This window comes from Triturus cristatus, chromosome 7, assembly GCF_964204655.1.
Source record: "Triturus cristatus chromosome 7, aTriCri1.1, whole genome shotgun sequence".
NCBI lineage: Eukaryota > Metazoa > Chordata > Amphibia > Caudata > Salamandridae > Triturus > Triturus cristatus.
In genome coordinates, this window is record NC_140590.1 from 1,146,832,753 (window position 1) to 1,146,857,007 (window position 24,255).

The following is a 24,255-nucleotide window of genomic DNA, read 5'->3' on the forward strand; positions in this document are numbered from 1 at the left end:
TACTTGAAATGCAGGCAGCTGTGACATGTCATACATTAGAAATTCCTGGAAAGTCTTGCTGTCCCTCACCCATGGGTTTGTGTCTTTCCAGAAAAATATGTATCCCAGACAAGATCATCCCAACCCACATGGAAATGCAAGACGTAGTTCACCTTTTAGGATGGAGTGCCATGTAGAACAATCCGGTTTTGTAATCAAATGCATTTAATGTATAGAGCAGCATTTTGCATTTGCATTGCCCACTCTAGTTTGTTTGCACTTTGTAGGGGGCAGGTTTGTTACCATCCACCAATTGTGTGTCATGCAATCAGTGAAGTATGTGTTTCAGTTACGGTATGTTTGTGTTTGGGTCTTTCTATCCCAGGGATAGATCTGTGTCTCACTGTCAAAGTGACCATGTTTTCTGGGTACACCCGGAACCTGAAGGCTACCCCACACATGACCTTGCAACCGAGTCCTGCCCAAGCCTGTGTCCTTTCCTGTACCACTCCACCAGGGCCTTACCCTGCATCTGAGCTAACATCCAAGTGTGACCTAATCTCATGTCCTTTTCCTGCTCATGATCCCACACTACCTTGGCCTCTTTCCATGCCAGTGCCCTGTCCCTCGCCAGTGTCTTGCCTCATTATGCTTATGGCATGGGCTGTCCCTTGGCACTTACCTGGACACAATCGCATATTATTTATTCAGCTACTTATTTATTGTTTATTTATTTAGTTTAATCATTGAATAAAATTCCGATCAGAAATGTTTTGCATTAGACCAAGCATGTATTACGATACATAGGATAATAGATGGATTTGAGTTGAGTCTCAAAAACCAAAGCGTCTATGTTAGAAATGGGGGTCTCTAATTGGCAGAGGTATGCACCTTTGTCCAAGTAGAGACCCTTCCTTCTAGTCAGGGTAAGGGAGTTACACACTTTAGATAACCCCTGCTCACCACCTTGGTAGCTTGGAACGAGCAGACAGGCTTACCCCAAAGGCAATGTATAAAATATTTGTGCCCAAACAACAGTAACAAAGTGAAAACACCAGAAATGGCCACCACACCAGTTGGACCTACCTGAGCGGTGCCTTACATGTAAGGAAATGGAAGGTTGGGGCCAGGCAAGTGTGTGCACTTGCCAGGCCAACATAGCAGTTACAAACTGCGCACGCAGACACTACAGTGGTAGGTTTGAGACAGATTTACAGGGCTACTCATGTGAGTGGTACAATCAGTACTGCAAGCCCACTAGTAGCATTTGATTTACAGGCTCTGGCACACTCAGGGTAATTTACTAGGGACTTACCAGTAAATCAAATATACCGATCACGTATAACCAATCGTAATCATAATTTACACGGAGAGCACTTTAGCACTGATTAGCAGTGGTAAAGTGCCCAGATTCCTAAAGCCAACAAAAACAGGTCAGGAAAAATAGGAGGAAGAAGCAAAAAGTCTGGGGATAACCCTGCAAAAAGGGCCAATTCCAACAGGCTTTTACTGGAAAGTGTTACCGTTACATAAGTGTTACATAAACAAGCTGTTTGTTCAAGCATGAACAAACAGACGTCTTACAACTATACAGCAAAAAGTATTGCTCTGGACACGTGGGCAGTGCTGATGTTTTTAAGTCAGGGTCTCTGGATGACCCATTCTGTTGGTTTCTAGTGGGGTTTAAGCTGAGTCACACAGGAGAGAGGGATCTGAAAGAAGATGGGTCCAGGGGAATCTCACAGGTTGAGGTAATGGCGGACGGGGAAAAGAAGCCAAACAGTTGTAGGAGTGGCTAAGATAAGGACTAGGGAAGAGTGGAGTGCCATGTTTCCCTTCTTATGGTCTATTGTCCAAACAAAGGAGATAAGACAGTGAACTGAGTCAGTGAGGGGCCAAAATAAAGCCACTGGAGGGTCAAGCAAGAACAGCCAATAAATATTAGGCCATGGACGGGGTAACGCGCCTCTCCCAGTAATCAGTTGTCAGTCATAGAGAAAGGGTACACCTAACTACTCTCCCATGAATGGTCTATGAAGAGTGTGCCTGGACTTACTGAGGATGGTTTGCAAAGTCCTCCCCTGAGGAAATTGTTGTTAGCCCGACAGAAGGGCTTTGGGTTACTTATTGTTGATTATCTGTCCACCTGATCTTTGAGGTAAGTAAATCTTTCTCTTTTTTAACCTTCTAACTTCTATACTGTATGTCTCCAGCCTGGGTGTGTCAGTCTTTCCCAGGCCCACATAGTCTGCACCATATCTCCACTACACTGTTTGGGGGAGTCTGTATTTGGCCCTCTCTGTGGGGTTTTAGTCATGTCTACAGACTGGCTGCCAATATGTCAGTGATTTCTGTGGCGTAAAGCAATTTTGTTTAGGACAACATACCACAAATGACACCCTATCTTGAGGCTTGAGAAACAGTTCCTTGTTCCATAGAGGTTACCTTAATGGCCTGGTTTGGGACAAACAATTGAAAGTATTCGTCTTTTCCCAGAGGTTGATTACTCCCAGGGCTTCCTCAACAGAGATAAAGCCATGTGAGATGCAAAATGGAATCATCTGTAAACTTTACCTCTTGCAGTTCCTCCATGCAAATGAGGGAATTCCCTCTCAAGATAGTGCTGGCGCTACATGGTCGCCAGTGTTATCTGTATTACAGAAGGGGATGCACAAGCGCCGGCAGCCCAGGAGGCGCACAAAGCAGGTGCACACACCCATTGTTCTCCCACGGCACAGTGTATAATAAGGTCCCTGGTGTTCCTGCCGAGATCAAATGTGCAGGGGGACAATAAATAGGCCCCTGCATCAAATTAAAGTGGCCGCAAATAGCGAATGGGATAGTTAACAGAAGTGCCCCACATTTGCAAATCAGGGCAGTTTTAAACTTGTAAAGACAAGCTATATAGGTGTCTTGCAAGGAATAGGGTTATATATGCATTTGTGCTTGCGCCAAGTAATGTTTGTGATGTCAGAAAAATCAACAGTAAAAAACGGCCCACCAGGCCATAAAATCAGCCCACAAACAGACAGCCTGCACACTGACATATCAGACCAGACTGTTGGGCGCTGCCTGATTGTTCTACAGGCCAGACCGCCCCTGCAAATGTGCACAGCTGCTGAAGAAACATAACGTTCATTTTCTTAAGTAAAATGCTAATTTATTCTGTCCCTGTGTTTAAGATGTCAGATAGGGTGGTCTAGAGAGTTGTTTGCAAGTTCAGTGCATTTAACAAAACCAGATCTCAGAGGACTCGACCATCAGGTATCCTAGGATCCACCAAGTAATAGATTCTCTAAACAGAGTTTTTTTAAGATCTGCAAGCTCACCAGCCCTTTTTAGGATCTGTTTGTCAGCTCCAGGAACTGAATTGAACCTGATGACTGTTCATATTTATGGTTTTAAGAAACAAGCCGCAACTTCCTTGGAAATGTGATTTCTTATGGGGCATGTGTTGTACAACCTGTTCCCTATCCCTGTCGAGGTTATAATTTAGGGTTGTTTGGACAAAATATTGAGTCCAAAATATCGTGTGGACAAAATATCATGTCAAGAAATCAAGAACAAAACTATTGTGAAGGTAAGTTTCTATGGATATGGAAAGTTTTTCTATACTTAAACTCCCCATATATGTACCTTGACGATATTTATATCTTCAAGGTACATAAATGTGGAGTTATGAATTTTAATTCTATACTTACCTATTTCCACTTATCTTCTCGATATTTTGATCCTCAATATTTTTGACACAATATTCTGTCCACCTGATATTTATATCCTGGATATTCTGTCAGTGATCTGATTTAGGTCTTGCAGAAACCCAGAGGACAGCCATTCAACTTGTTGCATTCACCTGCAGAGTGGAATGCTCTGCTAACCAAAGTATACTCTGATCAGACATCAAGAGCGGCTCGTACCCTTTCTTACCAGGCTATGGAGAGCCAGCATGCTTGGTGGCACCTGAGTATTGATTGGGGAGAGGCCTTTTCACTTACATTCCTTGAGAGAAGGACTACAGCCCTAAGTGTCCTCAGTCCCTCGTGCTAGGGGCTAGGTAGCCATAGGAGGTAGGTGGAGGTATAGCTAATACAAGAGGGAGTTTACATTATGTAGCATAATGGACACTATAGGGTGAGTAGTATAGGGAGAAGGAGGAAATAGGGGCATGTTGTGATGGCCATAGGTTTTATAACATATATATATATTTACATAGGCGCATAGACATGTATGCATAGTGTAGTATTCTTCCCAAAAACTTGCTCTAGTTCACTTTATGGAAAGGAAGTTGGCCAAGTCCTCGATGGGATGTTGGAGGGGCCGGGCAGACTTGACGATGAACTTGCCCCTACTCTAGAGTTTCACCGATCTGCTAAACACCATGAACATCCTAAGTTTCATTCGACGCTTCACTCCCCTCTTTACAGAGGTGTTGGTGCCCTAGTAAAGATATTTAAGAGAATCAAAGTAGGGAAGAACATATTGAGGTTTTTGGGCAACTAAAGTAGGTCATGGTGACAAGGTCTGTCATTAGCGAACACCAACCACACATTTCCCTTCGGCTTATGCCTTCTGGCTATGGATTGTTCTGGAACTGCACATTTTTCACAGATATCTGGAGAATGTTATGTCCTCACAGCCTGCGTGTCTTAGAGTTTGTTCTCAGAGGAGAAGAAATATACGTTGCATGAACAGACAGTACTGTCACCTGTTCTGGGCCCTAAAGAAGTACGTGCATGTTTAGTGGTATCATTGCACTGCTGTGTATTTTGTGACATCGACAGCTGAACAAGGGGAACATGAGTAGCACCTGCTTTGCCAGGTGTCGTGTGTGTGTTTTTTGGGAGGTCATATTTACACAAAGCCGCAGTCCACGATATGACACTGGAAGGCGAAGCCCATAAATATCACATCACGTTGCGTGACAGAGTACATCAACTTTTCCGGAACACTTCATGAGCGGGATGCCAAGGGCCTCTGTGCCCTACTTGAGGGATGGCAGCAGTGAGGTCATGAGTAGGAGTGGTGCTGGTGGTGGGCGCTTTGTGCCCTGTTAACAGGAGTTGAGGGGCCATGCTGAAAAGTTATCCAGACCTGCACAGTAAGTAGGTCAGCCCACTATCTCAAGCCGGTGACAGAAACAGTGGCACTGGACATGCCAGGAACGTAGACATAACAGCAAGATAGTGTGTTGTTCTGGGTTGCATATAGTTCTTTTTTACGCTTTGTGAGGACCAAAGCTCTTTGTGGGTGGTTGAGTAAGTACCTGCTCAGAATAATGTATAATGTCACAGTGAAATGTTGTGAGAGGTATGTGGGGGAAGGGAAGATAGAATCCTAGCTTACCTATACAAACAGGTGTCTCTTTTGAGTTCTGTCCTTTGGGTATTTTGTTTCTGAAATCAACCAGATCTTCATAGCCGCTGCAAGCTGGAGGTGGTTGCTGGTGATCCTCTTTTTCTTCATGGGGTGACCCAGAACTTGCAGGTCTGTACGGAGAATGACCACCCTCTCACAGACATTCCTTTAAAGAGAGGGACGATCAGGAGTGAAGCCGTCCTGAGATGCATTCTTTGGCAGTAGAGTCTGAGTTTTGACTCATATTTGAGTCAGACAGTCTATGCTGTTCTCTAATGCTGCACGTGACCTTTAGGATCCCGACGGCCCCACAGACTTGGATAGGAGTGGGGCGAGGTTTGCCCGGGTATGGAGGGAGCTGCTGAGGTTGGCACTGGGTTTGGAAGTTATTATTTATTTATTTGTTTTTTTTAAACATACTTTATTAGCAGCCAATATAACTGTACATTGCTTTCACCGTAATGTACACGGCTTTTTCTTCTTTTTTTCCCGTCCATCTCATAACATACACTAACTATATCACGGCAGGTGGATCGTACAAGTCAATTCAATTGCATTAAGTTCGGAATAGAAACCTGCCTCGGCAGGTATGCCTTGGTTGTACTTATTCTAGAGTTGCAATAGCAAAATCATAGCAGTTACATTTCGCATGTATCAGCTATACCCCAACATTTTAACACACAGAACCGCCCTCCCACCCTCCACCCACCCTCCTGGTCTGCCACTCCTATTATAGGTAGTGACCCGTTATCATTTCCCACATATCATCGTTTGCTCTCCTCTGCTCCTGTGCAATGGAACGTGCCTATTGTGTGGGGCTGATGAGTGCAGGCTGTAGGTCTATCTGCTTAAAGGCTTCCAGCATGATGTCCCAGTCCATAGAAATAGCGTGTTTCCTCAGACCCCGCTCTTCCTCCCGCCTGATCGCTGCACCCTCAGCACTGCCCCATCACATCATAACTTCCTGCCATATAGTCAATAATGGGCTTCTAGGGGATTTCCACCTCATGGTAATTGCTCTCACCGCTAATATAAGGGCGAGGTCTAAGAACCTCAACTGTACTTTCTGTGTAGAAGAGCATTTGCGGAGACCCATAAGACACTCCAGCATATTTCCTTGGATCGGTATATGAGTTACCTCTCGAAGTGTCTGTCTTATTCCATCCCAATGAGCCGACAGACGTGGGCAAGCCCACAACATATGGACAAAATTCGCTTAGTCTCCCTTACATCGGGGCCAGCAGTGTTGGGCCTCTGGGAACATACGGTGAATTCTCTGCGGGGTTAAATAAGATCTATGTAATATCATTGTTTGTATGAATTTAAGCCTAGCATTACGAGATACCCGTTTGGGATGTTCAAGCATGCTTGCCCAGGCTTTGTCGGTAATTTCAGTGTGTGCATCCTCCTCCCATTGTCTTCTGAGACCAGTGATTGCAAGAGTCGCTTGTGCTCTAATACCCGTATATAACCATTTAACTAAATGGCCTCCTTCGCCCATGTAGTAGAGTAAATGAACCAGTTTGTGTCGTGGAGGTTCCCTGCGTTGTGGTGCCCACGTTTTCTTGACATAGTGGGATACTTTCGCGTGCAACAGATACAAGTGCTCTGGAGCCCCAGTGTTCTGTGCGAATGTGTCATGGTCAAGAAGAGTGCCGTCCCCAAAGAAAAGCCCCACTTCCTCCACGCCAGCGTCAGTCCAGGCTTGGAGTCTGGTCTTTGTTAGTACACCGCCAGGGACTGGGATGCCCAACAATGGTATGTTAGTCGCATATGGTATTGCACTTGAGGTGTAGTGCATCGCCTTCTTCCAAAATTGTAATGCTGTCGTGAGTAATGGCGATCCTCCTGTTGAGATTTTGGCTTTTCGAAGAAGCAGGGAATGCAGCTTGCCCCTATCTATGTCTCGAGGTGCATAACCTATTTCATATAAATTCTTGCCCGCTGTCCAGTAAGAGAGCCATTGTAGTTGACAGGCATAGTAATAGGCCCTAAAATCGGGGACTCCCAGACCACCCCTGCAGGATTCTAGTTGAAGTTTCCCCAGGCTTATCCGCCAGCGGCTCTTACCCCAGATAAGCTCAATAAGGATAGTGTTCAAGATGCAGAAAATGGATTGCGGGAGTATCAGTGGTAAATTCACAAAAAAATTCAATAATCGGGGTAGCACTACCATTTTTGAAATAGCGATGCGTCCCATCACTGAAATAGGCAGGGAGGTCCAGAAGGTCACACTCGCACGTAGCGCGGATATGGCCTTTAACAGATTGCCTTCCAGCTGATCTGCCTGTGTCCTATAGACTTGTGTATTCCTAAATATTTGAATGTATGGTGTGCTACCGGTAACAAATAAGTACCGAAATGTGTCAGGTCTGGGTGAGATCCGTCGTGGAAATAAAAGGCATTAGATTTCCGTGGATTGATGGCAAGGCCCGATATTCGTTCAAATGTAGAAAATATATTGGGAAGAGGTGTTGCATCAGCAGTCAGGTCTCATAAGTAAAGTAATATATCGTCCGCGTATATGGAGATCAAGTGTGTAGTGCCGTCAATGGGTATTCCTCACTGTTCCGTCGACTGTCTCAGGGCTATTGCCAATGGCTCTAGCACCAGCACAAACAATAGGGGATACAACGTGCACCCCTGCCTTGTGCCCCTGTGCACCGTGTATACACCAGAAATGTGGCAGCCAGTGCGTGCTCTGGCCGTAGGGGAAGTGTAGAGTAACTGCACCGACTTGAGATAATCCCAGGGGAGGCCAAAGCGCTGTAGCGCCGCAAACTTATATTCCCATGTTATGGAATCAAAGGCATGTCGCAAATCCAGCGCCAGGCAACCAGCTTCCGGCTATGCTGCTGGGGAGGCATACATAATATAATGCAATCTTCTTGTGTTGAGGGACGTGCTACGATTTGGCAAGAATTCACATTGATCCCCGTGTATTAGTGTTGTTAAGTAAGGCTGTATGCGGTTTGCTAGGACCTTGCTCAGGATCTTGTACTCGGTAGCCAATAAAGATAAAGGTCTATAGTTAGAGATCTCGGTACTATCTCAGCCCGGCTTCAGTAGTAAGACAACCAATGCCTGCATGGTGGATTGTGGCAGATGGCCGATCTCCAATGCTGTCCTATAGACCTCTTCTAACCTGGGGACCAGAGCTTCTGAATAAGTGGCGTAAAATTCTATAGGTAGGCCATCTAGGCCTGGGGCTTTATTGCGGTTCAGGTCCCTGATCGCCACTCTGATCTCCTGCTCGGTGATGGGGCCTACGAGTTCCCTCTGTGTGTCGTCCGGCAATGTGGGGATTGGTAAGCCTTGGAGGAATTCCTCTATCTGTGCAGTATGTTGCTGCGGTGGAGCCACATACAGGTTGCGGAAATACTCGCAAAAGGCTTCGTTTATCTCAATTTGTGTATGCACTGATCTGTTCACAGGTATGATAATATGTGTAATAGTTGGTGGGTCCGATCTGTTGTTCACTATGCGAACTAGCAACGTCCCAGCCTTGTCAGCGTCCGTGTGTTTCCGTTGTGTGAAAGCCCTGTAGTCTATAACCTGCAGAGTTTCTATAGTGGCGGCATTTTCAATGCGGGCTTCCTGTAAGGCCTCACTTTTGTCTGGATCTGATACAGCCTCCTACTCTAACTTGTTCAGCAGGTTTTCTACATCAGTCAGGTGTTTATGTACCTCTTGCCTGGCTCCGACCAGCTGTCCGATGGTAGACCCCCTCACTACTACTTTAAACGCGTCCCAGTCTATTAGGTGACTGGAAGCGGTGTTCCAATTTTCAGAGAAATAGTTGGCAATTATAGTGGAGAGGGCGTCTCGAAACGGGCCGTACTCCAGTAGTTGTGGCCGCAAGGACCAGGTCAGCACCGGGGTCGGCACCCTTCCCCATGTCAGTGTGAGCTCTAATGGGTTGTGGTCCGAAAACGTCTTGGCTAAGTAGATAGATTGACTGATGTGTGTGGTGAGTGAGTGTGAGCACATAAACCTGTCTTTCCTAGTGTGAAGGTGATGAACCGGCGACTAGAAGGAGTATTCTCTGTACGTGGGGTGCAAGCGCCTCCAAACATCTGCCAGACCCCATCCATCCAACCATGATTTTAGGAGGTCTGCTTGCTTACTCGTACCAGCACTATGCGTGGGGGAGGAGGGGGGGTGGGACATATCTAAGTCAACACCCAGTACTGTGTTGCAGTCCCCTCCCAAAATCCAAGGTATCGTATCCCACCCTACAAGGGCTGCACCCAAACGTTGGAAAAATGTGTCCTGTTCAAAGTTAGGTGCATATACGCTTCCCAAAATCACGGTAATGCCATCAAGGGTTCCCTTCAGTAAGATATATCTACCCTGATCATCTATGCGTCGATCTAGCTCCTTGAATGGGACCCCATGCCGGATCCAAATGGTCGCACCCCTAGCGAACGCTGAGTAATTAGTGGAATATATACTACCTCGCCATTTTTTACGTGTCTTAGTAGCCTCCGAGTCAGTAAGGTGCGATTCCTGTAAAAATACTATATGGGCTTTACGCCTGAGTAATTGGGCATGTACTCGGTGCCGTTTCTGTACCGCCCCATCCCACGCACATTCCAAGTGAGCAGGTTATAAAAGCCTACGGTGGTGCAATCTCTAGGCATAGGTCAGTATGGCAAATAGAGCCCCTAGTTATAGGGTGCCGTTGAGCTGTCGCAGACCAGGAGTTCCCCCTTCCCATAAAAAAACGAACAAACCTTGGTACAGCCAACAAACAATGCTGAGCCCAACAAAATTTTCCAACAAAGAGGTACCACATTACAGTGCATTCGCTGAGTGGGGGGTCGTTGCCACCGTCCATGTCGTAGGTGGTGCAATTGCGGGACCTCAGTAGCTCGACAGAGCCCGGGGGGGGGATGCATACATAGCAGTGCAAAGACATTACAATTTCTATCGCCCTGCCCATACACAGCCGCCCGCCACCTGAACCATATGTATCTATAACAGCAGCTAAAGGGTTGTACCCAACAGTATCATACAGGCTATGCACTTTAGGATCATCTAATATGGCAGCCTCCATATCGGTGCAGGGCCTTTTGCAGTGTATCCTGACAACTAACACTTCGAAAAGGATATTGTTACAGTATGATTTCTGTTGTATTTTGCCTCATGCCCTAACTAAGTGACTGGTTTAGTAGTTATTTGGGTAATTAATTATCCATCAGATCATCCACAGTCTGTGGTGTGATAGAGGGAAATAGAGTAATACTATGATCCGAGTCTCATTGAATGGTGCTTTCATCGGAGTCTGGCGAGGATTTGTTAGTAGGATCTCTGAATGAACCTGCCACCGCCAGTGCCCCTGCCCTCTCCGCTCGTTGCTGTTCCAGGGTCGGGCCCGTGCCAGTCTTGTGCTGCGCATTCCTGTGGTTGCTTCGGGGGCCTTGTCTTTGAGATTTAACCAGGCCTTGGGCAGGTGTATTCGATGCCCCGCTCTGGCTTGAGTCTAAGTTCATGATTTCCAGCCATTCCTCCGCATCATTTGGGCTGTCAAAAAATAGGTTTTCCTATCGTGGATAATTTTAAGCCTGGCTGGGAAAAGTAGCACATATTTCAGTTGAGCAGCCTGTAGCTTTTTCTTGACAGCTTGATACGAGGCTCTTTGTCGTTGTACTATAATTGTATAGTCTGTGTATAATGATATGTGGTGATTCTCGAAGTGTATCTGCCCTTTTTTCCTAGCTTTTTGCAATAGAACGTCCCTGTCCCTGTAGTTAAGGATTTTAACGATTAGTGGGCGCGGGGTCGCCCCTGTCATCGGTGGTCCGGTCAGGATCCGGTGCGCTCTCTCCACACAGAAATATGGGGATAGGCTGTCTTGTGCCACATGTACTCTGAACCAGGCCTCCATGAAATCCGCAGCTTTGGTGCCTTCGCTCTTCCCCGGCAGGCCAATGACACGGATGTTATTGCGCCTATTCCTACCCTCTGCATCCTCCACCCTATCCTGGAGGCCGTTAACCTGCTGCTGGAGTTTCTGTATTTGTGTGGTATTTTCATCCACTTTTAGGATGATCCCCTCTATCAAACAAAAAGAGATCAGACCTAAAAATGAGACACCTATAGAGCACACATATTTAGACCTACCACCAGCTTGTACACCGTATACAGTAATATTAGCTAATACACCTAAGCTGGGACAGCAAGAAACTGAAACCTGGGAAAGCCTAAGGAATAAAGCGCTTTACTGGTTAAGTAGAAAGGTGGGAATAACTCATCAACTCTTCACGGATTTCAAAATGGCTAGGAGGATAAACTGGGTAGGAAAAGAGCATAAGACACTTCATGGGGATTGTATAGTGCTAACCTTCAAATCACCTGAGTTAGTTAAAAGAATCCTATGGAATGGGGGAAATGGATGCCTAAGCACAGTTGATAATAACATTCTCCCTTTGGGCTTTTTTTATAAACCTGCTAACGTAATGGGGAGGGAGGACACAGATTGGACATATAAAATAAGTGTAGATCACCCCCCTCCCATCATATTGAAAAACCGATATGCACCACTGACCTCCTTAGAGGAGATTGATTGACTGACCAACTGCCCGAACAACTCTCCTGATGTCCCTGTATATGCTTCCCCTAAGAGCTGTCAAGTTCAAAGGCAGGATTCTAAAAATTATATGGAAACTGGCCTACATTCAATAGAGGGGCTTACAACAATCAGCACCTGCCTTGAACCCACTTTAGTAACAGGTACGTTAGCAGGAAACGTTAATAACCTGTCCCTACCTGTAGGAGCACCCTCCAATTGCCCGTCAGATATACATAGACCAAATAATACGGGCAGGGTAGATGAGCCAGTTCTTTCAAAAGAAGCAGTCCACACCAGGATATCGCCGTTTAGTCCACATGGATCTCAACATTCCATTAATCAAATCCAGAGACCAGCGATTATGAATAGCATTACGATTCTCTTTTGGAACGTTGCAGGACTACGGTCCAAACTACACAATCAGATATGGCAGAATTTTGTGAACAAATTCGATATACTATGCTTGCAGGAAACTTGGTCTCTGGAAGAAAATCACCTTGAAGGCTATAAGACCTTTAATACACCAGCCCTGCCATCGGCAAGTGGGAGGCCAAAGGGTGGTTTATGCATTTATGTGTCAAATTTACTAAAGATAAACAAAGCGAGGTTGCTTTTTTCAGAACCTAATTATCAAGTCTTGGAAATGAAATTACATAAGCGAGATGTAATCATTCTGGTTAATTTTTATAACAACGTGCAAAAGGAATGTATCCGTGACATATTGAAACAGCTTAAAGATGTAATGTCGAACTCTGCGAATGGTAATAAGGATGATGTATTATTGGTTTGGGGGGGTGATTTTAATACGGCTCTATGTCCACATAGTGATAATGTATCATGTGGTTTAACAGATGAAAGAGAATTTAATCTTCCTCATCAAAAGGTTTGCTACCAGAGTCCTAAATTTTAAATCCCATAAAAATGCTCTCAGTGATCACTTTCCCCAAAGTCTGGAGGTAACAATTATGTCAAAAATAAAGAGAACACACTCTGAAAGAATTCAACAACTACAGGGTTTGGAAATAAATAAAATAAATGGATACTCATTGAAATGGGCACAGGTAGAGCCATCGGTAATTACGAAACTGTGGTGGAAAATAGTTTGAAAGAAATTTTTAACTGTTTAGATGAGACTACATCGCACGAAGACATATTAAAGTCATATATTTGTATAACGGACACTATAAGGAACACATTGAAAAGGGAAGTGAAAAATGGGAAAGGAAAGAAACTTGGTTGATTTGATAAAAATTGTACAAGGTCATATACCACCTTAAAGCATGCTCTGCACAAAAAGGAACGGGACAGAACAGAAATAGCGCGATGCAGAAACGCTTATAATTTAGCAATAAAAACAAGAAAGAGGGAAATAAAAAGGAACGCATGGACCGATCTACATAAGGCCTGTGCAGAGGGCGATAGTGTTACATTTTGGTGCGTGCTCAACTTACCTTTTCTGAAACCAGAATTAACTCCAAGACTAGAATTAGCAATCGACGAAGGCCTATGGGTGGACCATTTTTCTAAAATGTATGCTAAGAAAATGGAGTTTAATATTGGAACCGTATGCCCTATATCCTCTAGTCCTATAATAGAGCCCTTCCCAATCAATATTGATTTTACCCTTGATGAGGTCCAACTGGCTCTGAAAGCTAGTAAGGGTGGAAAGGCGGTACCCGTAGATATATTTAAACAAAACATTGAGTTATGGGGCCCATTAATAAAACAAGTCCTTGAATCAGCCTGTAAGATAGGACTTTTAAGAACCTAGTCCGAATCTTTAATGGTTCCAATTTTCAAGAAAGGTGACAGACAAAGCCCAACATGTTACAGGCCAATTTCCCTACTAGATTTGGTGGGAAAGGTTTTAGGTCGTATCATTTTAAATCGTCTTCAGGAATGGGCTGAAGATAATAATATTTTAACAGATTTACAGTTCGGATTTAGGGAAGGTCTAGGAACTATAGATCAAGGTCTGAATCTAACAATCTTGACGGAAAAATACGTTAAGGCAAAAAAAGGGAAACTATACCTAGCTTTCGTGGACCTTTCCACGGCATTTGATTCTGTATCTCATAGCAAATTGTGGAAGATCCTCGAAATGATGGGAGTTGAACTTCCCTTGATTCAAATACTAAGGGAGTTGTATTCTGATGCAAAAGCTAGAGTACGGTATGGACCACATGGGAAATACACAGCCTCATTTGCAGGGGAGAGGGGGGTTAGACAGGGGTGTGTCCTGGCACCCTTCCTGTTCACCCTCTATACCAATGGTCTAGAAAGGGTGATGCTCGAGGGGTGCCAGGACCTACCAAAAGTATTAAATCGACCCATTCCCACCCTACTCTACGCCGATGACGCAGTGATATTGGCTCAAACCCCACTAGAGCTTCAGCAGGCTATAAATAAATATAACGATTACATGGAAAGCCTCGATCTGAAGATAAATGTTACTAAAACTTATATAATGAGCTGTGGGAAAGCCAGTAAGAAAGAAAGATCAATTTTTATTGGGAATAATAAACTTGAATACACAAAAACGTATCCCTATTTAGGTATTTTAGTGGATAATAAGGGCACTTGGCAACAGGCCATAAGAGCAAAAAGATTGATTTTTATGAAAACAACTACAGCCCTTGTAAATTTTGCACAGAAATTAGGCAAAAGGCCACCGTTAGAATTGATTAAAATTTACCAAGCCAAGTGTGTCAGTGTAGTACTGTATGGGGCTGAGATCTGGGGATATCAAAATGTAGAGGACATTCAGAAAGTGGAAAATGCCTTTATTCGTTATATATTGGCTGTCCCGCGTTCAACCACAAATTTTGTTTGTCATACTGAGCTGGGGCTACAATAAATTACGGATAGAATAAGGGCCCAGCCAGTTTTACTATGGCATCGAATCTGGACCTCAACAAAGACAACATTTAATCAGAGGATCATAAAAGATTCCTTAAACCTGGACCAGGCCCTAGCTATTAGATGGCTAAAATATATCAAAGACTTCATGGAGGACTTGGGAAGGCCCGAATTCTTCCATAGTCCAGCGAAGATGATTAATATCTCTAGAAAAGATTTTAAAAAACAATGTATGATCCATCTGGAAGAACTCAGATATGCTAGCGAAGCCCACAAACCAATAGTCCAGATAAATCAGATTATTCGTCTCACTACTGAAATGCAACCTTATTTGACCTATTACGGAACTGGGTACAACAGATTCGTACTCACACGTTTTAGAATAGGCATTTTTTATCGTTTAGTATCATTCCCTATAATAAACAATTGGTCAAAAAATGTAATACCTTGTCCTTGTGAAGGGGTTGCGCCTCAATCAACAATTCATATTATTTTATTTTGTAAATACTATTGGGACTACAGAAAAAGATGGATCCTTCCAATTTTAAAAAATTGGGGTTTGAGGCAATGCCGTCCGGCTTATATTGCACTGCAAGTACTGGAAAATGAATGTTATGCTAGAAATATTGCGTTATTTTTAAAAGCAGTGATTAATTATAGGAAAAAAATGTAAATTTTAATCTAATTGTTGTTTCAATCAATTGTCTATTTTATGGAAAAATGTTTCCAACGGGTATATTTTTATTATTATCATAATTGTATTATCTTGAGAAGAAATTAATTGGAGCGTAAAATGTACAAATTCTGTAACTATGTATCATGCTTTTATGGTTTTCTAATTTACCATGAAAATCGAATAAAGTGAATTTTGATTGATTGTGTGGTATTTTCAGTAATTTGGGGTTCGAGAGCAAGGAGAGTGTTTCCGCGGTCCTAGACCTTCTCCGCCACCTTTCTGTGGTCTGCCCTGAGCAGAGTAAGGCCCGTCGTTAATGTGCCTATTTGTTGCTCAATTGCCCGGCGCGACTCCCGGACTTCTTTGAGGATCAGGTCAAGTTTATCTGGGGTGCTCTCCGCAGTGTCGGTGGATGGGACCCCTGGCGACGAGGGCCTGCTGGTCGTTCCTGATGCGTGATTGGATCCTCCCCCGCCCAGCTGGCTGTCCAGTATCTTCCCCTTAGGTCTCACTACACTCTTTGCCTTTGGGTGCCCAGGGTAGTTCTCTCAGTCTGGATGATCGTTTATGGGGATAGGGTCTGCTCACACGCGCTGTCGTCACCCTAGGTTTGTCTGAATGATGTACCGTCGGGATTCCACAGTCTCTGTGGCAACCGCGCGCCGTCTATATCCCCAGTTGCAGATCGGCACACTGTCCGGTGACCCCGTTCGTGGAATGCTGTGTTTGGCTATGTTCTAAGATTTCCCGCATATGATGCAGGTCACCCTTGCGTTAGTGGTGAAGTTTGTCTAGTTCAGGGCCTGCAGATATAGGGAGAGCCGCTCCCGCTTGATCTCAGTAGGCCGGGTGCAAGTTTCGGGGCCAGTGGCAGCAGAGGAGTTTACGCCCTAGGGGCTTTTAGCAAACTCCATGGCGTACTCCTGGCGAAACACTGTGGTGTTGAAGCGCGTCACAGTACCGGGTGGAGGGGCGATACGATTACCACAAGCCCCTGCGATGATCCCGGGCCCCAGGGCAGGGAAGGGACAGGTAGTAGTAAGGCGCAGTGCGTTGCCTCAATTAATACGCCGCCAGCCGTTTCCTCACCATGTCCTGCAGTGCTAGGAGCGCTTCCCCCAGCTGACTCACAGTTCAGTAACTCAGGGTCTGTGCGCCTCGTCAGGGTGCCCAGGACAATAAACCCGTATCTCCTCCAGTCAGCGGTGGTTCTCACCAGGCCCCGCACACACACTCTGGGGGTGCAATAATCAGGGGAGCAGTCTCTTGGGGCGAACTGTCCCCAGCTCTGCTCCCGGCACTCACCACTCTCTCATGGGCTCAATGGGAATTTCAGCACTTTACATGTCCGGCAGGGCTCCCGATCTCCAGTGTCCGTCACTGCGAGTCATCCACAAGTTCTGATGAGCCCCCTCCAGTCCCGTCTGCATTGAGCCGTCCCCAGACCCTGGAAGCTCTGGAGTCCGCCGCAGGCCGACTCATCGCTTTCCGGGCCTCCGTAGTGCGTCACAGGGAGGCCGCGCTGCTCGCCGCCATGGGGGGCTCCCGCTGTGGTATCAAGGTCCGCGCCGATCTCACTAGCGTGCTGCTCCGGTTCTCATCGGCGGCGTCCAGCTGTGCAGGTGGCCGGCACAGCGCCGACCAGGGCGATTCAACAGGATTTCACCCCCCGAGGTCCGGAGCCTCACCAAAGTGCAGCCGCCATCTTAGGCGGTTAGCCACGCCCCCCCGGGTTTGGAAGTTAAGGCTCATGAAAACAAGTGTCTCTGTGTATATGAGAGCATAGCATTGGATAAGCCTGCCAAAAATGCGGAAGAAGGTGAAATTTAGAATTTGGAGCAGACGTACAAACTCTCCAAGTGACAACAGTCATCCAATTCAGAAGAAATAGGTGGCTGTTATGGAAGACAGATAAGCTAATTGGGGTGTTACTAGCTCATTGAAGGATAGAGACGCACCAATACAAAGAGAACCGGTGGAATCACCACCTCAATACACACTGTGGGAAAGGTCAAAATGCGATGCAGGAAATTGTGGCAGGGGAAGTGGTCCTAGATTGAGGACATTTTGAGGGCCCAAAGGCAGAGATTTCTGGCGTCATTGTGAATAAAAAGCAAAATGCAGTTGCTGGCTGCAGATACTTTTATTAATTGAGGATAAACTAAAGGGGAAGTTCAAGCACTGGGCTCAGAGGGTGGGACGCACCCAACATAAAAGAATGTAATGAAAGCTTTGAAAAGAATTGCATGAAGGAAAGGACTGAACCGCACCATATTCCAGCATTTGTTCCAATGGTCAAAATGTCTACAGCACATTTATTGAAAGATTGGGGATCTGCAGTGACAGTCTCCTCAAACAGGTCTTGGCACCTTACTTGTGGAATATAACTTTTGAGGTGTGGTAAGAAAAATCTTGTTGTATTCTAGCATGCCTCTTGTGATCTGCTATGACAGGCAAACATACTTTTCACTAAGAGGGTTGTGTAGCTATGTGTCTCCCAGTTGCTTCAACTGCCCACCATCATCTGGGAAGGTAGAGAGGATGAATCAGAGCCTAAAAATTAGCACAAAGAAAATCATGTATCCAAAGCAAGGGCATAGGGTAATGTGTTGCCATTTGTGTTGAGATTATTGAGATCACAGAAATACAGTGGTACATACATGTCACCTACAAGGCTCTATTTGGTCAGGAATGCCTGAATGGCAAAATGAAGTGCTGTCCCTTTGGGGAGGATATTCAAACAAGTAGAAAGCGACTGGGTGGTATTTGTGGGACTTAATGGGTAAGGTGGCAGGTGCCACGTCAGTAATGACAGTTGAAAGATTAAGGGAAAAAGTGAAAGTAAATCTGAATGTACAGATAGGGTGTCATTGGAATACATGATGACAACTGCTTTTCAATGAGAGTGATAGCACACTGCACCAAAGAGATGGTTGCTTACAACTAGACTGTACCTCAAACACACAAAAAGTGATGGGGGAATGCTTGCAATTTGTCTAACCACTGGCAATCGCTAAAGGTAGCACTCCAACCCACTGTTCTTTTGCCCACCATGCCACCTCCCATCAGGCCTAGCCATATGTAAATCAGCCTTGGTCCTGGTCCAATAGGAACAGTCCAGCCCGAACTGCCAAGCCAGTTCCTCTCTGACCCAGAGCACATGCATTTTAAGACTGGTTTCACTCTGATGTGGATGCTTGAGTCAGGTGGCATATTGAGAAGAGACAAATGTCTGGAAATACCCTTGGCCACTCAGGACGTTACTTCAAACACACATAAAGTGATGGGGAGGAATGCTTGCAATTTATCTATCCATTGGCAATTGCTCGGGGTAGCATTCCAGCCCATCGTTCTTTTGCCTAATGTGCCACCTCAGATAAGGCCCAGCCATATGCTTATCAGCCTTGGTCCTGCTCCAATGGGAACACTCCAGCCCGAACTGCCAAGCCAGGTCCCCTCTAAACTCTAACACAAGCAACCCAACACTGGTTTCACCCTAATTGGGGTTCTTCGGTCAGGTGCAGCTGAGTTCCAGTGGCACAGTGAGGAAGGGACCCAATTCTGAGCATATCCTTGGCCACTTACGGCATTACATCAAACATTCAAAAAATGATGGGAGCAATGCTGGCAATTTGTCTAACCACTGGCTATCTCTCAGATCAGCATTCCAGCCCATTGTTTTTTTGCCCACCATGCCAACTCAGATTAGACCCACCCATATATGCAGCCATACACATGACAGTGGCTGTGCTGAGAATCCAGTCAGCAGAGGGAACAAGGCATGCGATGATCTGGGCTTGGACCACTGTCAGCCTAATCTCTGAAAACACCAAGAGATGGTACCCATTCCCTCTACCGCTGAGATGGCAGAGCTGATGGTAGGCAGTAAAATGCTGCAGCTTGCAAAAAAAGAGACTACTTTAGGGCACCAAACTGCAGAGGGGTGTGGAACTAGTCACAAGTATAGGTGAGAACCATCATACTAATGGTGTTGAGGACCCTTGGACACCTACAGTGTTGTGATGCAGTGAGTCCAGGAGGGGGTGATGGGGCGAGCTGAAGTGGAAGGCAGGTAAGGCGTATGAGCACCCCGTCTCATCAGTGACAGCTTCCTGTACGTAGTGAATCCACAGATTGCTATTATTATATACACATAGACACAACTCAAGCTCTGTGTGAGAGAATTAGGAGGAGAGTTCTCTCTCACTATGCCACCCAAAAAGCTTAAAAAGAAGATTAGAGAAAAGAAATACGTTTTCGCCAAGTGTCATGCTTTAGCCTCCCAGGCGGGCAGTGAATAACAGGATCCCCAGGCTGCCAATTTAACCCCAAGAGAGACGCTACTTCCCAATTTGCTGAAAGACATGCAGGCTACAGCGATTGGCTGTAGCATAGAAGATCTCAAGGAGAAAGTAAGCCAACACACTGTATGTGGCCCCCCAGTGAATCACTCTCGAATTTGGGGTCCATTGCCTAAGCAATTTCTGCAATTTGAACCTCAACCCAAATACAGAAAAATCAAGTACACATCAAACAAATACACACAATATGAACTATTGTATTTGATTCACAAATATGCAAACATCTAAATGTTAATTTTAATGGAAATGTTCAAATGTAATTTTATTTCTAAGAGACCAAGCAATATTCGAAATTCTAGCATATCCCTTTGGCTTTTTTGCTCCTAATACATGCTGTCTTTCTGTCGGCATATAGAACTGCTTCAATTGAGGTATCTAGTCCTCCATACCCGATTCTGTTAGTTGTACTTTTGCGGCTCTCTTGATTCAAGTTAAGGATACCAACTTAATTTTTAGCTTCTAATTTCAAATTCCTTCCCATTTAGAGAGAATTTAAAAAGTGCTCAGTTTTGCTGTTTCTATATGCGCTATTAATTTGCTAATGCAATTTCGTTTTCTAAACAGTTGCAGACCTCCTGAGTAGGCATTAGAGAACCCCAAGGATCCGCGGTCCACAGGTTAAGAACTGCTGATGTAGTGTGTAGGGGGCGGTTTGGGTGGTAGAGTAGGGTGCGATGTGTGATATATGTTGTGCGGTATTAGTGATGTAGGGTGTAGAAGTAGGATGTAGATGTAAGTTGGCCGACATGGTGTAGGTGTTGGTCTTGTACTGCTGTATGTGTTGGGGTGTGAAATGGTGTACATGTCTGTAAACAGTAGTATTCATATTAATGTACGTAGTAGCATATATGGCAATGGGCGCAACTAAATGTATAGGGGTCTGTGTAATATGTGTTATTTGTCTAAGGTCTCTAGAGTGTAGGATTTAGATGGTGTAGAAAGTGGATGGATGAAGGAGAAAGCCAGATCTTAGGCATTCAGCTGCTATGCACCTACGATTTGGAACTCCTATCTCGACACAGAACAGAAAAATACCCTACTTCCCCCATGTGACTCTTGAAGAAAAATGTCTTTGTAAGTTATTACACCTACTACATACCTCCTCCTGCCCTGGAATCCTAATGAAGGTGGTGGTGTACGTTGTGGTTAGTGATGAGGTAAAGGGTAAAGGTCAATCAGTAAAGAGAAGATTGCGATGCTGGTGTATTTTATAAATGGGGTAGATGCTGTCCATAAAGTGATGCGGGTGTATGGTGTTGTTATAGACTGTAGGTATATATATATATATATATATATATATATATATACACACACACACACACACACACATGGCAAACAGTGTTTACAGCGCTGCCATTACATAGTGTTCCTTTACAACGTGGTCGTTACAACGACTGCGTTGTTAGAACGCAATGCCTTTACGTTGCAAGTCATTCGATAGACTTTCTGTAGGGGCGCTCTAACCTAAGGAATAGTATAATTTACTATTCCAACACCTTCCCTACTGTTGCGCAGGCTGGATTTATAATAGTAAATTATACTATTCTTAAGTCCAGCGCGCCCCCTACAACAAATCAATCTAATGACTTGTGTTGTAAAGGTATAGCGTTCTAACAACGTGGTTGTTGTAACGACCGCGTTGTAATAGAACACGATGTAATAGCATGCAATGAAACATGCTATATTCCACACACACACACACTCATATTCATGTATGTAGGAAAGTGGAGTATTATGTAGTGATGCTGGGTAGGCTTCACTATGTAATACTCTCACAATACCCCAAAGATGGTCATTGGGTTTATAATAATAAATCCTTAGCTCAGTCCTGGTAGTGTGGCAAACAGCAGTCAGGCTTTACTAGAGGAACATGTTTTAGGCATTTCACAGTACCAACATTGACGCTAAGTAATTGACAAGATTTGAAGGAAATCCAACTCCAAAGTTATAAAATCAAAGCAGATTTGCAAATGTAGGCACCAAAACAAACATAATTATATATATATATATATATATATATATATATATATATATATATATATATATATATATATATATATTACCTACTGGCGATAGCCAGTAGGTAGTTATAGTTAGGACCACGTTTCCATAGGAAAACCTCAACATTCTATTTTGAATAACTTTGGCGCCGGTCGACGAATCCTCGCGAATTTCTCAAAATAGGTGGGGCGCTACGCTCCGCTCCTACCCTGAAAGTCTCGGGGGGATTCGTCAAGCGGGGGCTGAGATAAAAGGGGGGTCCCAAAACGCGTTTTTCCCATGCATTTTTCCATAGGACCTTTAGAACGAGCTACAGCCCGAATGGCTGAACAGAATTACTCAAAATTTGGCAGAGAGGTAGTCCCTAGGTCAAGGAAGTGCCTTTTGTAGGTTTGGTGTAAATCTGTTCAGTAGATTCTGAGAAAATAGCCTTTAAATCAATATATATATCTGAGCCAGCTTACGGTGCGCTTACGGTACGCTTACCGTACGCGTACGGTGGCGTGCGCGAGCGCAATTCTGATTGGCTCTTAGATCTTAGTAAACATTCGAATCGGCCGAAACCAGGAAGCGGCGGCCGCCATTTTCTCTCTCGCACTGAGAGTGATTTTTAATATATACAGTCCAAAAACATGTAAAGGGGCTGTCTAGACAAATCCCACACACATAGCCATGATGAAGGAGTTCCAAAAGACCCCCCAAGGCCAAAAACGCAATTTTTATTTTTTCGTTAATTTCGCCGATTACGCTTACCGTACGCGTACGGTAAAAAATTATATAAAAAAAAAAATTATCCATACTTTCTCCACCCCGTGTGCAATTGGTGCCCGAAGGGCACTAATTGTGCATGGCTTATTACAGCTGAGATAAACTAAAATATTTAACCAAAAAATAATAACAAAAAAAATTATCCACACTCTCTCCACCCCGTGTGCAAATGGTGCCCGAAGTGCACCATTTGTGCATGGCTTATAAAATATACGAAAAATTAAAATATTACCTCTCAAAACGAAGTGCATCATATGTCCTCCATGTGCGCACGGTGCGCGAAGCGCATCGTGCGTACATGGCCCATCTAGCGTAACGTGGGCACGCGGTGCGCGTAGCGCACCGCGTGCCCACCGTGCGTGCACGGAACGAACTGCGTTAAGTGGGCGCGCACGCCACGAATGGCGTAAAGTAACTTAGCATTTAAAAAACCGTACAAATTCACTGAAAAAACCATAGGTTTCACACACGTTATAGTTAGGAATTAGCATTTAAAAAACCTTGCAAATTCACTGAAAAAACCATAGGTTTCACACATGTTATAGTTAGCGGAAATTTTACTGATAAAAAACCAATGAAATTCCCCCGTTATAGTTACTGCAGGCAACTATAACTCACGCGACCGCAATCTTCTGCTGATGACATATGTGTCTTTATGAAAAAAAAATATTTGTAATATATGTATAGCTAAAAATGTATGGAAGAAGACATGGGCAAATAAGTGTCTAAATACAGTATTAGCATCAGCAGAGGATTGCGGTCGCGTGAGTTATAGTTGCCTGCAGTAACTATAACGGGGGAATTTCATTGGTTTTTTATCAGTAAAATTTCCGCTAACTATAACATGTGTGAAACCTATGGTTTTTTCAGTGAATATATATATATATATACATGCATACATATATATAGTGGCTGAACTGCACAATGTGAATCCATAAAATCTGAGATTAATACCAGCTCCCCCACTTTACCAAATTGTGTGATCCTAGGCAATTGTTTTATTTCCCTTTCCCCCTTTTTCTTCATTATTACATATAAGAGGACCGCGTGATAAATGACTTCAGAATGTGTGCTGTAAAAAAACATCTCATGTGTTTGTTTCTGTATAAGAGGAACCTAGGCCACCCAGAGGGTGCACATAACAACTGACTTGCCTCTTAGTTTACTATTGCCTTTGTTGTCAGGGTGGCTGGAAAGAATGGATCATTCTAATTTCATGTTTGAAAACTATCACTTTTAAAATAATACTTCTCAATGCATGATATAATCTCAATTCACAAAGGAGAAATGGTTCTGCATGTTAATAAAATACCCTTTTTGAATGTAAACAATACTTTATCATATTTTTACAGGCTTAATCCAAGATGTCTTCACTTTACCTTTAAATAAATTCTTTCACATTTATTTAATTTTTTTTTAATGTTCGTGTTGAGTAAATGTTAATAACAGCGCAGGCCTGCTATTGACCATGGGCCGCATGTAAAGGTCAGGAGGGCCGCATGCGCCTGGATACCCCCACGGGTGACAAGCTGCACTATAAAAGTACCACAAATTCATTGATTGATTGATATAATGAATGATTGATACTTTGAGTATCACTGGCTTAGATGGTGCTGGTGGGGAACTAGGTGCAAACAGTTGACAACCGGGCCACTGCTGCCATCAGTCGAAGATGATGTGGA

The 24,255-nt window shown here is 44.3% G+C and overlaps 1 protein-coding gene across 3 annotated transcripts in view; it reads right to left on the minus strand.

Moving 5' to 3' along the window:
* The window catches only part of SLC34A1 (solute carrier family 34 member 1), a 148,516-nt gene that overhangs the window by 60,790 nt on the left and 63,471 nt on the right, over positions 1-24,255 (minus strand). The gene's annotated exons all lie outside the window — the stretch shown is intronic.